General features: G+C 39.5%; 4 non-coding genes across 4 annotated transcripts; all 4 read left to right on the forward strand.

The window, feature by feature from the left end:
- The first annotated feature begins 11,151 nt into the window (after nt 1–11,151).
- trnav-uac lies at nt 11,152–11,224 on the forward strand. Its single transcript has one exon. It is a non-coding gene; the product is annotated as a tRNA-Val (tRNA).
- A 558-nt stretch (nt 11,225–11,782) lies between these two features.
- trnav-uac lies at nt 11,783–11,855 on the forward strand. Its single transcript has one exon. It is a non-coding gene; the product is annotated as a tRNA-Val (tRNA).
- A 308-nt stretch (nt 11,856–12,163) lies between these two features.
- Nucleotides 12,164–12,236, forward strand: trnav-uac. Its single transcript has one exon. It is a non-coding gene; the product is annotated as a tRNA-Val (tRNA).
- Nucleotides 12,237–12,549: 313 nt separating this feature from the next.
- trnav-uac lies at nt 12,550–12,622 on the forward strand. The gene has a single exon. It is a non-coding gene; the product is annotated as a tRNA-Val (tRNA).
- Nucleotides 12,623–12,826: the final 204 nt, after the last annotated feature.

The following is a 12,826-nucleotide window of genomic DNA, read 5'->3' on the forward strand; positions in this document are numbered from 1 at the left end:
AAAGTTAAAATCATGTGCAGACTGATCTAGTGCCAAATATGAACTCAGCCTGTTACAACTTTGTGAATGTTTTAGCTAACGTTAGCTAGTGCAAATCAACGTTATTGACATACTGTTGCACTGAACTTCATACAGCTCCTCCCGAAATTGAGGCAGCATAAATAGTTATAGTTTAAACACAAAACTTTTGTGGAACTTTACAATATGCCTATCTTTTTGTTGTTTTCCCAATAATACAAACATACAAACCTTAATAGATATGAAACTCATCATTAATAACATGATTACTGTAAAGCCTTCTGAACTCTGTGGGCGCCACGTTTAACCACAACCGTTGTTTCTTTTTCTGAACTTTTCTTCTCCACTAACTTTCTACTGATATCCATAGATCTCTGTGATATTTGCTTTATATGGTGAAATTGGTTTGTCACGTCTGTTTTGCATTTTTCTTTTACATGACATGTCATCATGGAATTTTTCTCTGATAAGACAAGTTCAAGTGAAATCAGCTACCTCAGCAGTCAGTAGGCTACTAATGCATTTACATACTTGCAGCCCTGAGAATAGCATGTTTTCTGCCTCCTCAAATGTAAACTGCAGAATCTCAACAGAAACTAGTACTGAATGAAATGGAACAGAGCTTTAGAGCAAGATTGCATCTAACAAAACTGTTTGGTGTATAAAAGGAAATACCTGTGTAAAAATATCCAGAGATCAAGGTGACGGCATCAAATGTCTTGTTTTGTACAAGCAGCAACCCAAAGAACCACAAAATATTTAATTTACAATAATGTACGACAAGAAAAAGCACCCAGTTATTTGAATCATTGGAATATTTGGCATTTCTGCTTGAAAAATGTTTGTGAAATGGTTATCAAAATGTTACTGATGAATTTTCTGTTGATTAACGACTAATTGTTGCAGCTATACTTTAAAATAGTCAAGTAACAATACATTTTTAAACTTAGTTTTGTAAACCTGCTATAATTTTCATACGATTGTCATTTTTAATCTTTGTTTTTTTCTAATTCAATTCCATGGTTCACATTTATATATTCTTCTTCACTGTCTTCTCACTGTTTTTTTAATTCTTTCTGTGAATCATTTATTGCTTTTACTGACTGTATCTATATTCATGAAACTCAGTGATTCAAAGTGTCCCGATAGAGAATAAACTACATCCTTTTCACAGCTTTATTTAACAACCTGAAGGCATTATTGATTTTAAAAAAAGTGAAGCCAGTTTATAAAATACTGCTGTGATTTCTACAATTTGTTAAATAATCACTCTGTCAACAGTATTTCCCTGGTGCCTTTCCATTGGTCCGACAGCCCGTTATTCTAAAATCCCAGTAGTCCGAAAAACTTACCATTAGTCCGATAGCCCGTTATCCCGAAGACCATTCTGCGAATACTCACTCTCCCTGGAGTTTTATTGCCATTAATATCTAAGTGTATTTTGAACCCAAACCATGATCTTTCCCTAAACCTAACCAGACCTTAACCACAGTGTTGTCATCATACAATATCACTGTATTTTAACAAGCACATCAAAATACGCTAAGATATATTAAGTACAAAAGATGACAGACACTAATAATGTTTATTACCTGATGAAACAGACTTTTTATATATAACTGAGGTCTCTCTAATTTTTGCCATTGTCATGTTTCACTCAGTACAACTCCGATGTAATGAATCATAATAAAATTATAAAAGGCAGATGAGTGATGAGTATTATCTTACAATGAGTTTAGTGTCTGTTTATGAGTCATAAGAAATCATAAATGATCTTCTGTTTATCAGTAAACTCAGCTATATTTTACAGTATGTTAACAAAGGTTTTCTTCCTACAGCAGGAAACAGTTGAAGACTTTCTGCTGTTATTTGACTACATTTAACCGGTGAAAATGTTTAGTGTTACATACATTTTGAATGCAGGACTCTTAGTTTAATAAAGTTATTTCACAACATCACAAAGATAATTACATTTTTCCAATCAATCGTTAGTACACAGGTGACTGTCGGCCAAACTACGTTTGTGTTACTGCGTCGTCGTCAGCCATTTATCAAACAGACTTTTCACAATTCACTCAGTTCTTCTAATAAATTCGGCGTCATGTTTCACAAAGCAGGACACTGATTTAATGAAATCATGGTATAAAAATTGCATGAACTGGCCATGTTTCAGAATGTCAAACAGTAATGTTACACATCTTACTTAAGTTTACTTAACTTTAAGCAAATAAACTAAAGTAAGATGTGTAACATGAACTAATAGTTCACAGAAGAGCTGTTAAAGTTAAATATAGCTGAAACATCAGTATCTGTGTGTTGGGGAACCCAGATCTGTTAAATTGAGCAATATGTTAATGGAGTCTGGAAAGTATCACGGCCGGCAGTCACTGAACTACAGCAACTCCAGTGTGTGTATGTTCAGGAGCACTGGGTCTTTAGAGCAATGGGAGTTTGCTTTCAGGATAACGGACCGTTGAACTAATGGGTTTTCGATCCAACGGGACATTTTTCAAACTATTGGGGTTTCACAATAACTGGCAGCCCCCCCCCCCCCCCCGTTTCCCTCCGTTTGTCCTCTTCTCTCAAAACTTCACTGAACAATTTCTGGTAAATTATTTCTTGAAAACTCTGTCCTCAGTGTCATCTATTGTTTGAGCTCTGCTGCTGCTGATTTTCTCTGCGTGTCCCCGGGGGTTCAGTGCCAGGTCAGGTGATGTTCGTCACGTCAGCGGAGGGACAAGGTCTTTAATAACAATCCAGGTAGGTGAAGCCACAGCTGCTAACCTTGACCCTGATCTTTTCAAACTGAGCAGCGGGGCAGCCATCAGGGGAGCGGTTACTAAGCAACAAGAAGATGTCACTGTTAACTACAACATTCCTGTGGAAAATCTCCTGGAAGCTTTTATCATACAGCACAGTTAAGCAAACTGACTCAGAGTCCTGGTTTTTATGTCTTTTCGATTCACAGCATCCAGAATATTCGGTATGTTTTTTTTCCTTCATGACATGAGTTCAAGTGTCCAGACAAACCAGAAAGTGGCATGGTGAAATTCAATCATGCATCCTGGTGAAATACAGGGACGACCAGTGTTTAACTATCAGAGTAATCCATTGATAGTAAACTGGAACTGCTAATAGCTAGTTCAGCAGACTTTTAATGAGAGACTGTTTGCCATTTGCCAAGTCATTTAAAGCTTTTTAATAAGACAATTGAGCTTATTTGAAGGGGAAAAAACCCCATAACAGACACACATTATTATTCCAAGCAGAGATTCTTATACATCTTTGAACACGTCTCACATTCAAAGTTATTAAATCTCCTAAAATCTCAGGAACATCAAACACTTTGATGGGGTGCATTTTCATCAGAGATCATAGTTCTAACAGCGATTCCCAGTATGATAAAAATGCTTCTACATGACAATAATGCTTCATCATTAGAGGAAGACGTGATATCAGAATAACAGATGGAGTGAACCCATTCAGACTGATGTTAATGCCGTTCTATAGCAGCAGTCAAGTCTGGCTAAATCTCAGAACGGCTGCTGAACATCATTGTGTCGGGTTCCCATTATGTTACAGGGATTTTACTGTGGGATGAGTGACGTTTGTGAAAAGTCCTCTAGACGTACGTTATTATTATTAATATTATTATTGTTATTATTGTTACAAGCTGTATAAAGTGTCGGCTCTCATGAGCAGAGCATGGTGCAAAATGGACAGAGGGGGACCAGGGCGGGTTGCTAATCTTCAGGGTCCTCTGATATGACTTCCTCCGATACTACTTCCTCCTCCTCCTCTTCACCATGCCGACCATGCTCACCACCAGACACACATGTTGGCATCTACACAAATGAAAAAGACTGCACCCTCAAATCAGAATCCATATAAAAGATTATAATTATAGAATTAAGGAAAGGAGTATTGTTTACGTGAACGTAGATTAACGTTAACCTGCTAACGTTAGCTAACGCTGATTAGCTAGATTACTTAGCTGACTGGAAAAACCTTTTGAGTCCAACAAAAGTCATCCTCATATTATATTATAGGTTACGCCCTCTTAAAGTGTGTCTGTATACAGATGGGTAATGCACCTGTAAGTCAGAATACTGAGTCGTAGATTAGACATATGTAGGCACATTATAAGTAGTGCTTTTTAAGAAGGTATAATGTGCAAGATTTGGTCAGAATTCTAGTTTAAAACATTTCAAAATTAACTAAAATTATCAACAGAACGTGAAGTCAACTGTCATAGACCTATATGTATTGTGTTGCACAGATATCTATTGACGTTAGCATGCTAACCAGCTAGCTTCGGCCTGTACTGTCTCGTTATATGTTGTACCTTACGGGTGATAGTGAATCATTGTAGTGTCCAGTCTGCCGTCAGTCCAACATGAGAGGAAGAAGTAGCACCAGAAGTAATGGTGGAGCCAGTCTGAAAGCCATTTATCATTAAGATCAGACACAAATGGTAAGAAACAACCCAGGACCTCTTCTCTCTGTTTGAAGCTGGGCCTTGGCAGTTCTGCTCTTTTATTGTGTAGTTTGCAGTGAATGTGGTGACATTGTCCTTTGTCCAGAATGACAAGTAGTTGAAATTGTCCATCTTATATTTCATTATAAAGTAAATTGTGATGGTACCATTATGCTGCAATTCCTACTGAAGTGGCTTGTGGCCATTATCTTCAGCAGCACCGAGACAAATTAAGGGTTATGGTTGGATTTAGGATAGGATGGAATTGGAATTGAAGAAAAGACAACCTGGCTGTTGGAACGTACCAAGTAAAAGGTTAAATGGCCTCAGATGACCACAGGAACCATTTCAACCAGTGGAGCCTCTGAAAAACTGTGACTTTGACCAAGTGAAAACTATTTTATGGTACCATAGCCTTCGTCATTGCTATTCTACAATGTGAAAATGTTTTACAAGCAGACACTGATATTCTTATATAAAAGGGCTTCATTTATTGACAGTTAATAAAATGGCCTTTTTTCCCTTTCTCCCCTTAAAGCTGTATTTCCCCCCAGACTGAGATGCTCCCTCCTCACACCATCAACCAGACTCACTCCAGCTCGCAGACTGTGGTACTGAATCTGTAGAAATCAAAAGTTGTGTTACTGTGCTGTGTCATTTGTCAAAATACCAGGAAAGAAATGTCACTGCACTCACTGTTCTCTTCTTGAAAGAACAGCGACTGAATCTGGAGGCACAAGCTCTCCGAGTCAAACTCCACAGTTTGGCACGGCTCCTGCAGCATGTCACCAGTGTCCTCCTGGGACGCCAGTTGTCTGGCCTCCAGCAAGTCCACCGCCCTCCTAATGGCATTACTGAAGTTGGCTTGCATCATTTCCAACTTAGGCAGCATCCACTGCCCAAAGGCTTCAAACAACTTAATGACCTCTATGTAAAATAAAGGTGTAATTACAGCGTGGTGATGTAAAAATGGATGTGTACAAACAACCATTCAATCAGGCATTAATAATTAAATTGAAACAAACTGTAAAGTGTTTATACAGGGTCCCTGTGGGGGTGGTGGGTGGATTATTCTGCTATAAATTGCTGCAAATGTACCTTCTCTAATCTGATGGCTTTTCTCAACACTGCTGCATGTACTGATTACAAATATATTTACAGAAGGAATCATAGTAAATATAAATTGAAAAGTAAATACTCTACTGTTTGATGCTGTTGGAACAGCTAGAATTCCATCTGTCCATCCATAGTCAGCAGGAAACAATGAAATCACATGAGATGCATATAAAAATGTTTTACCTTTTTGGGGGGGGGTTGTTTTCATCGGACATTGGACAAAAAAAAAATCCACATGACCATCATCTGTCACCACTGGATGCATTACTTTTCAAACTACAGCCTGGTCGCCAGAATAAAACGTACAATGTACGTTTCTGCAAACCACAGAAACGTTGAATATCTATATGTGATCTATATAGGAGGAGGGAGACCACCTCGAAACTGAGACCAATGTAGGCTCCCTGTTTCAACAGACTAAAGCGGGTTTTTTTAGCGAGACGTCAGGACATTTGCAGCCATTTTTCTGGTGAGAAAGATGGCTTTTTTTTTAGTGAGACATTGGCTGTTTTTATTGTATTTTTCATTTTATTTTAACCCAAACCATAATCTCCCCCCTAACCGTAACCAAGTGGTCTTTGTGTCTAAACCTAACCAGACCTTAACCACAGCGTTGTGACACCATAAAACATCATTATTCAATGGGTAGAAATGTTAATATGCTACGTTTGTAGAAATGTTGATATGATACGTAAAGCACGTGTTGAAACGTATATATTCAACGTTTCTGTGGTTTGCAGAAACGTACAATGCCAACGTTTTGTTCTGGGTTGAAAACTAACACACTGAGATGAAGTCCTTTCATTAACTGGACTATGTTGATTGTTGTCCAGTCAGCTGGAAGTGAAAATGCACTTTGGTGTCAAACTGATGGAGCACAGAATTGTCCAGAGTGATTTGTTTGACCTGAAAAGAGGTAAGCCATCGATATTAAGGGAAATATTAATTGATTGTAGGTCTTGTATTGATTACGAGGATATTTATTAAGGTGCAGAGAGAATTGGTCGGCCATGCTTGTAAGTTATGGTCTCCACATCTTCTACTGCTTTGATCTTGAATTTTCTGCTTGTGTCAAAGAAGGTTCTGGCGGTGGAGGGAGATCCTCATGGCACTGTCGTTGCAGCACTTCAAGTAGAACATCCAGTGGGTTACGTGTTACACAAAAGATAGAGAACGCTTCTCTCAGTGTTGGCCCAACGTCTTGTGGTGGAAAACTGCCTTTCCATGATCAAACGAATATGCCAGTGAGAGTGAAAAGATAACATTATGCCAATAAGAGACAGTTCCCGAGGGAATTTGGAAGGTGATGATCAGTAATGTCACATTTTGATTTTCTGTGTGTTATGAGTGAAGGCCGCTAGGTCATGTGTATTGTGAGAAATGTGAAAACTGCCAGGTACAATTGATACATGTTAGAGAAGTTTGAGACTTTTTTTAGATGAATCATGTCTGGATTATTACCAAAGTGTCAAGGTCAAGCGAGGTGGAGTTTAGAAAATAAGCTCCGCATTAGGAGGAGTTATGAGAGGTATATAATTTAATGTTTTATGATTCTACAGTAGGTTCTTTATCCCGGGATCGAGGCCTTGGTTTGCTTTGTATTGCTCTTTATGCAGAGTAAACCTATTCATGTAGAACTCTACCAGCTCCCAGTGTATTTCTTTGAGTCTTTCTCTTATAAGTTTTGAGTTTAACACTAAGTTGTGGGTGACCTGAAGATTTATTGGCCCATCTGAAGATTTTCCCACAACAGTCTTCTTCATTGACGTCTGTTTCTGTTTCTGATACCATTTCTTGTCCGTCCTCATAAAATGTGCTGTTTGGTTCACTGGAAGCTTTCTCTCTTCAGAGGTTTGGGATTCTATATCTTCACCCTTTCTTTTTTGTGCTCTTGACTGTCTTGCCCACATCTTATAGTAATGCTTCTTTCTTTCAGTTCATGTGGTCACTTTAAAGGGTATTGTACTGTTGTCTCTACAAAAACGTCATATTAAATATTAAAATGTAAGAATTGAGTTACAGTCTAAGTAACAATCGTTATGATGATAAGTTGTTGTGGACTTTCATGTCTTGATGACATCTTTGATTTGATTGAGTTATGAGGAATCTGCTTATTGGCACAAATTGCATTCATCTGGGTGTAAATGGTTAAAAGAGACGATTACACAAACGTCTGTCCTTTAAACCGTCTTCCCTTCTTGTGTCAAGATGTGAACTGTTGACCTGTCAAAAGCCCACTTTTCTGACATTTAGTCTCCTGCATCCCTGAAGGCCACAGGGGATGTAAAACAAGAGAAGAAGAAGAAGAAGAAGAAGAAAGCTGTGTGTGTTTGTTGGGGGAGGAGGAGGAGGCGGAGGCGGAGGGGGGGTTGGGTGATAAAAGATGGCGTGGTTCGTATCAGTCAGATAAGACGCTGTATATGAATCTGACCTTTCTCTGACCTTTGGTTGGTTGGACGGCCGTTGCTCTGCCTCAGTCAGGTTAATGATCTGTCAGACTGACTGATCCCTGAGAGCACTCAACTGTGACAGGCATAATACCCAGCGCACACACGCACACACACACACACACACGAGACCAAGTTACATCCACACTTCACGCTTCAGCTGCTGAATGTCATTGTGAGATCGTCAAAAGCCAAAATTCAGTCTACTTTTGCAAAAATTTAGTTGCAAAAAACTTGTATATCTTTTGGTCCTCAGTATCCCAGAATCCCTTGTTGCCTGACAACTAATCCTGGATTCAGGTGCTCTTGTTTCTGTTCAGGTGGTCATCACATTACATCAACTGGAGCAATCGAAACTCATCTGCAGGATGGAGGTAATGGAGGCCAGTCAGAGAGTCGGCATGTGTTTGGTTTGGTTGGTCACTCGTCATCTCGCGGAACAAATATGCTTCGATTTATGACTTCTAGAGACCACGGTACCCCCTCAAGTGTTTTTATGCTCCAAGTCTGTTTTTCTAATGCAGATTTCATCTTCAGCAGCAGCTGGTCAGCGTAACCCAGTATGTAAATGACAACAACTAAAATCTGAATTCAGTTGCATTAAAACAAAGTTAAGTTGATCACAGAGAGCAGGACAGTTTTAATAGTCTCAGCCGTCAAACTGCCTGGTTTATTAATGTAACCGGTTGACTCTCACGTTGTGTAGTGAGGAAGAGGCTCAGACGAGGGTTTCGTTGGAGGCCACCATTTATTCCGACAACTGACAGAAATAAATGAACAGAAACTATCCTGAGAATCTTTCCATCATCCATCACATATGATATGAAAGCAGCATCGACTCAACACACATTTACTGACAGCTGTTGAAACCAAATGTCATTTCACTTTATTACAACCGAGTTGAAACATTTTTCCTGTTCCAGTCATTCTGCTGTCAGAATCTTGTGATTGAACACTCGTAACATCTGTTCGTATGAGGGGAAATCTTTAAAGGACATACTCTGCACTTTTCCCAGGCTATATTTATATTCTGGGGCTCTACTGGAATATCTTTGCATGATTTACAGATAAAAACTCCTTATTTATCTTGTACTGACGACTAAAATAGACCCAAAAATGGGTTCATATTTATGTCAGTTGTTTGGGATCCAGGTTTTGATTAGACGACTTTATATCAGTCCCATCAGGCAACACTGCACTTATGTGACTTCATGCACCTGCAGCCTCGTGCTGGTGGATTGTCCCTCATTTATATGTCAAATGAATCAATGAAAATATAAACTTGTATCATATTAACATCATCTGTTAAACTGAATTATCACAGCTCAGTGGTCTAAAAGTCTCCTCTACTGTGCTCTTAGTTCTCAGTGAGGCTTGAGGATGATGATGTTACGGTAAATCCTCTGTAGACTGTCTGTCATTCAGTCCTTGAAATAAGGCGACCCCTGAATTTGGGTCACAGCTACAGTCATCCTCTCCTCACCCAAACATTGAGACATGAAATGTCTTCAAACAAAAGAAATGCGGCAGCTCCTCGGCTGAGTCAGCAGCCTCCTCTCCCTGAAGAAGAAGAAGAGGAGGAGGAGGAGGAGGAGGGAGGCAGAAGAGGGTGAAAGAGGCAGAAGAGAGGAAACTGCTGTGTCTTGGTTTTGATAACCAGCCAACAAAATCGCTGAACCTTTCATCTGGGGACCTTGGCAGGGTGGAGTAATGTGTTTCCGCTGCGAGTGTCGGCGCTTCTCCGTCCCGTTTCTGCTTCCCTAAGACAGTCAGACAGAGACGCTAATCCATCTTCATCTGTTACGGCTGCAGCGCTGCGTGCAAACCTCGGCTCCTGTAGGGAAATACATGGAGTGCACAACACAAACTCTCTTTTTTCCCTCCAACACACACACACACACACACACACACACACACACACACACACACACACACACACGGAGTTGTTCCTGTGGGTTTGCTGAGCCGGTGCAATTTTATTAAAAACGTCCCCTTGCATTTTGAGACGCAGAGTGACCACCACTACTAATCCTCAGTCTTATCATACGATAACTCAGTGCAGCACTATCATCAGATTTCAGGCTCAGATATGATCGCTGTTTAAGCTACAAGGTAAAAAAAAAATAAAATGAATATGAATCAAGCTGAAGATGATCTGGACGCTTTGAGACATCACAGACTTTACAGAATCTGATTATTACAGCTGCTGATTAGTTGTTTAAATGCTAATTAAATACCAGATTGGCCAGAATATAAGACAATATTTTATTCTGGAAATTGCATTTGAAAAATATAATTATATGTTCACAACATCAGATCTTTTTGAATGGAGAGAGTGGCGCTCTAACAGCAGCTCCTACAGGGTGTGATGCATTATGGGTGTTTGTAGCCTTAATGTTGCTAGGTTAGCAAGTTTCTTCCAGAGTGTTTAATAGTGATTCTGTTAGAGTCAGTGAGCACCAATCAGCAGCTCCCACGTCTTGTGGCTGAAGTACTTTAATGTGCCACCGATCATTGCCATTTTGGTCTCAATCTCTAAATTCAGGCCCTCTAATAAGTGTGCTGGTGGTCATTGTGGAAATTATTGCCCCGTTAATAAGATTTAAAGACTTATAGTAGCTTTGAGATCTGCCGTGTGGGCGTTGATTGACAGCTGTGATTGACAGTTGGCTCCGGGACTCACACTGAGTCGGACTGTTGTCGCAATATTTCACTAAGTTTAATGTTACTTGATTATGATACCTGCCCTGTTAGCACAATTTAGCTAAAGTAGCTAACGTTATCCCAAGTGTGCGGCGCTTGATGGTCCCAGTAAGCTAACGTTAGCTTGGTTCCGTGGTAGCGGAAGGTGTGAAAGGCAACACCTCCTCCTTATTTGAAGGTCCTGACTCCAAACTGAAAAGATGGCGTCGACCAAAAGCTGCAATTCTGGACTTCAAACCGGCTCCAATGAAACCAAGAGGTGACGTCACACCTCGCAAACGTCCAGCCATATATACCTATAAACTAAAAGAAAAACTCTACCTAAACCACTTTTTACCACTAGGAAGCACTTTTATACCCAGATTAGATTATAAAAGGATACAGGACAGAGGTTCCATAGTGTAGTGGTCATCACGTCTGCTTTACACGCAGAAGGTCCTGGGTTCAATCCCCAGTGGAACCAGAACTCTTTTATACTGTCACATGACTACAGTTGACAGACTGCTCTATTCAATAGTTGACAATAGATGTATGTTGTTATGGTCATCAGAAGAAAACTGTGACAAAAATCTAAAGCTAGCTGTAACTAAAATGCTGCAACTCAACCAACATGTAGAGTTCTTCTCTCTCACAGTCTTCCCTGATGATACTTTTTTTATTTCTTTTTTATAAGCTAAAATAAATTGACCCAAACCACTTTTGACTTCTGGACTGGACACTTCTATATCAAGTGAAAATCAAAATTAACCACCGCACACTGTGATGACTTTTCTGTGACTTTATTAGGAGTGAACAACGCGTTTCACCTGCAGCTTCTTCATGTTCGCTCAGTACAACTGCTGAGTACTCACAGGTGTGATAAATACATCTGAGTCACATGACTCATTATCACAGTCTTCATTTTCTCAAAGTGAACATTTTACAAAAGGTACGAAAATGACAATACTGGCTGTGCATGGGGAGTTCTGTCCTTAGATATACTTCTATATCAAGATTAAACCTGAAAACATCACAGTACAGCGGTTCCATAGTGTAGTAGTCATCACGTCTGCTTTACACGCAGAAGGTCCTGGGTTCAATCCCCAGTGGAACCAGAACTGTCATATTGCTGCATGAATAAAGTCAGCCGTGGAATCCACTAATATTGAGTTTGACAATTACCTTAAGAAAAACTTGATGTAACCTCAGCTCAAACAAAAGGTACAATATCCTACTTAATACGTTACCTAAACTCTACTACAGAAATTTATGCTTGAGCTAAATACACATTGTTCTGTTATTTGGTAAATATAGATTTCTATACATACACATTTATAGTGTCATTTCAAAAAGGAGGCCTGTCACGTTTCACAAGAAGTGGCATAAAAATGTGTGATTTTAGTAAAAAACTACTCATGTCAGAGGTTCCATAGTGTAGTGGTCATCACGTCTGCTTTACACGCAGAAGGTCCTGGGTTCAATCCCCAGTGGAACCAGAACTCTGTCATGTTGTCAGATTGCTAAGGTCAACTGTAGAGTCATCTAATCAAAGCTTTGACCTAACTTAAAATGCTTTAACCTCAATTCAACCAGCAATGTCATTGTTCCCTATGTTTTCTTATAATTTCTTTACTGCAATTTGGGGTTCTGTAATCACAACCATTAATCACCTTAACTTGGTTGAAGTCAATTCTGGAACCAACAAATATAATCCTGTTTCATAAACTAAGAAAACCTGATGTAAATATAACCTTAACCACCATATATAGTGGAAATTAAATGGTTTTGGTATAAAAAACCAAATGGCCTGGTTCCATAGTGTAGCGGTCATCACGTCTGCTTTACACGCAGAAGGTCCTGGGTTCAAACCCCAGTGGAACCAGAACTCTGTCATCAGCACTAACAGTGTTTGATTAGCTCAGTTTAACCTGCAGGAGTTTCTGAAGGCTTGTGTCTGTTTTTCTGCTTAGGAGGAAATAAATTCATGACAAAAGAAAACAACATGTTAACTGTAGAAACACAGCGAGGAGTGAATCATCTGTCAAACAGTTGAGTTTACTGCTGTCACAGCTGATGAGCATAAAAA

Source organism: Thunnus maccoyii, chromosome 1 (assembly GCF_910596095.1).
Source record: "Thunnus maccoyii chromosome 1, fThuMac1.1, whole genome shotgun sequence".
In the NCBI taxonomy this organism is placed as follows: domain Eukaryota; kingdom Metazoa; phylum Chordata; class Actinopteri; order Scombriformes; family Scombridae; genus Thunnus; species Thunnus maccoyii.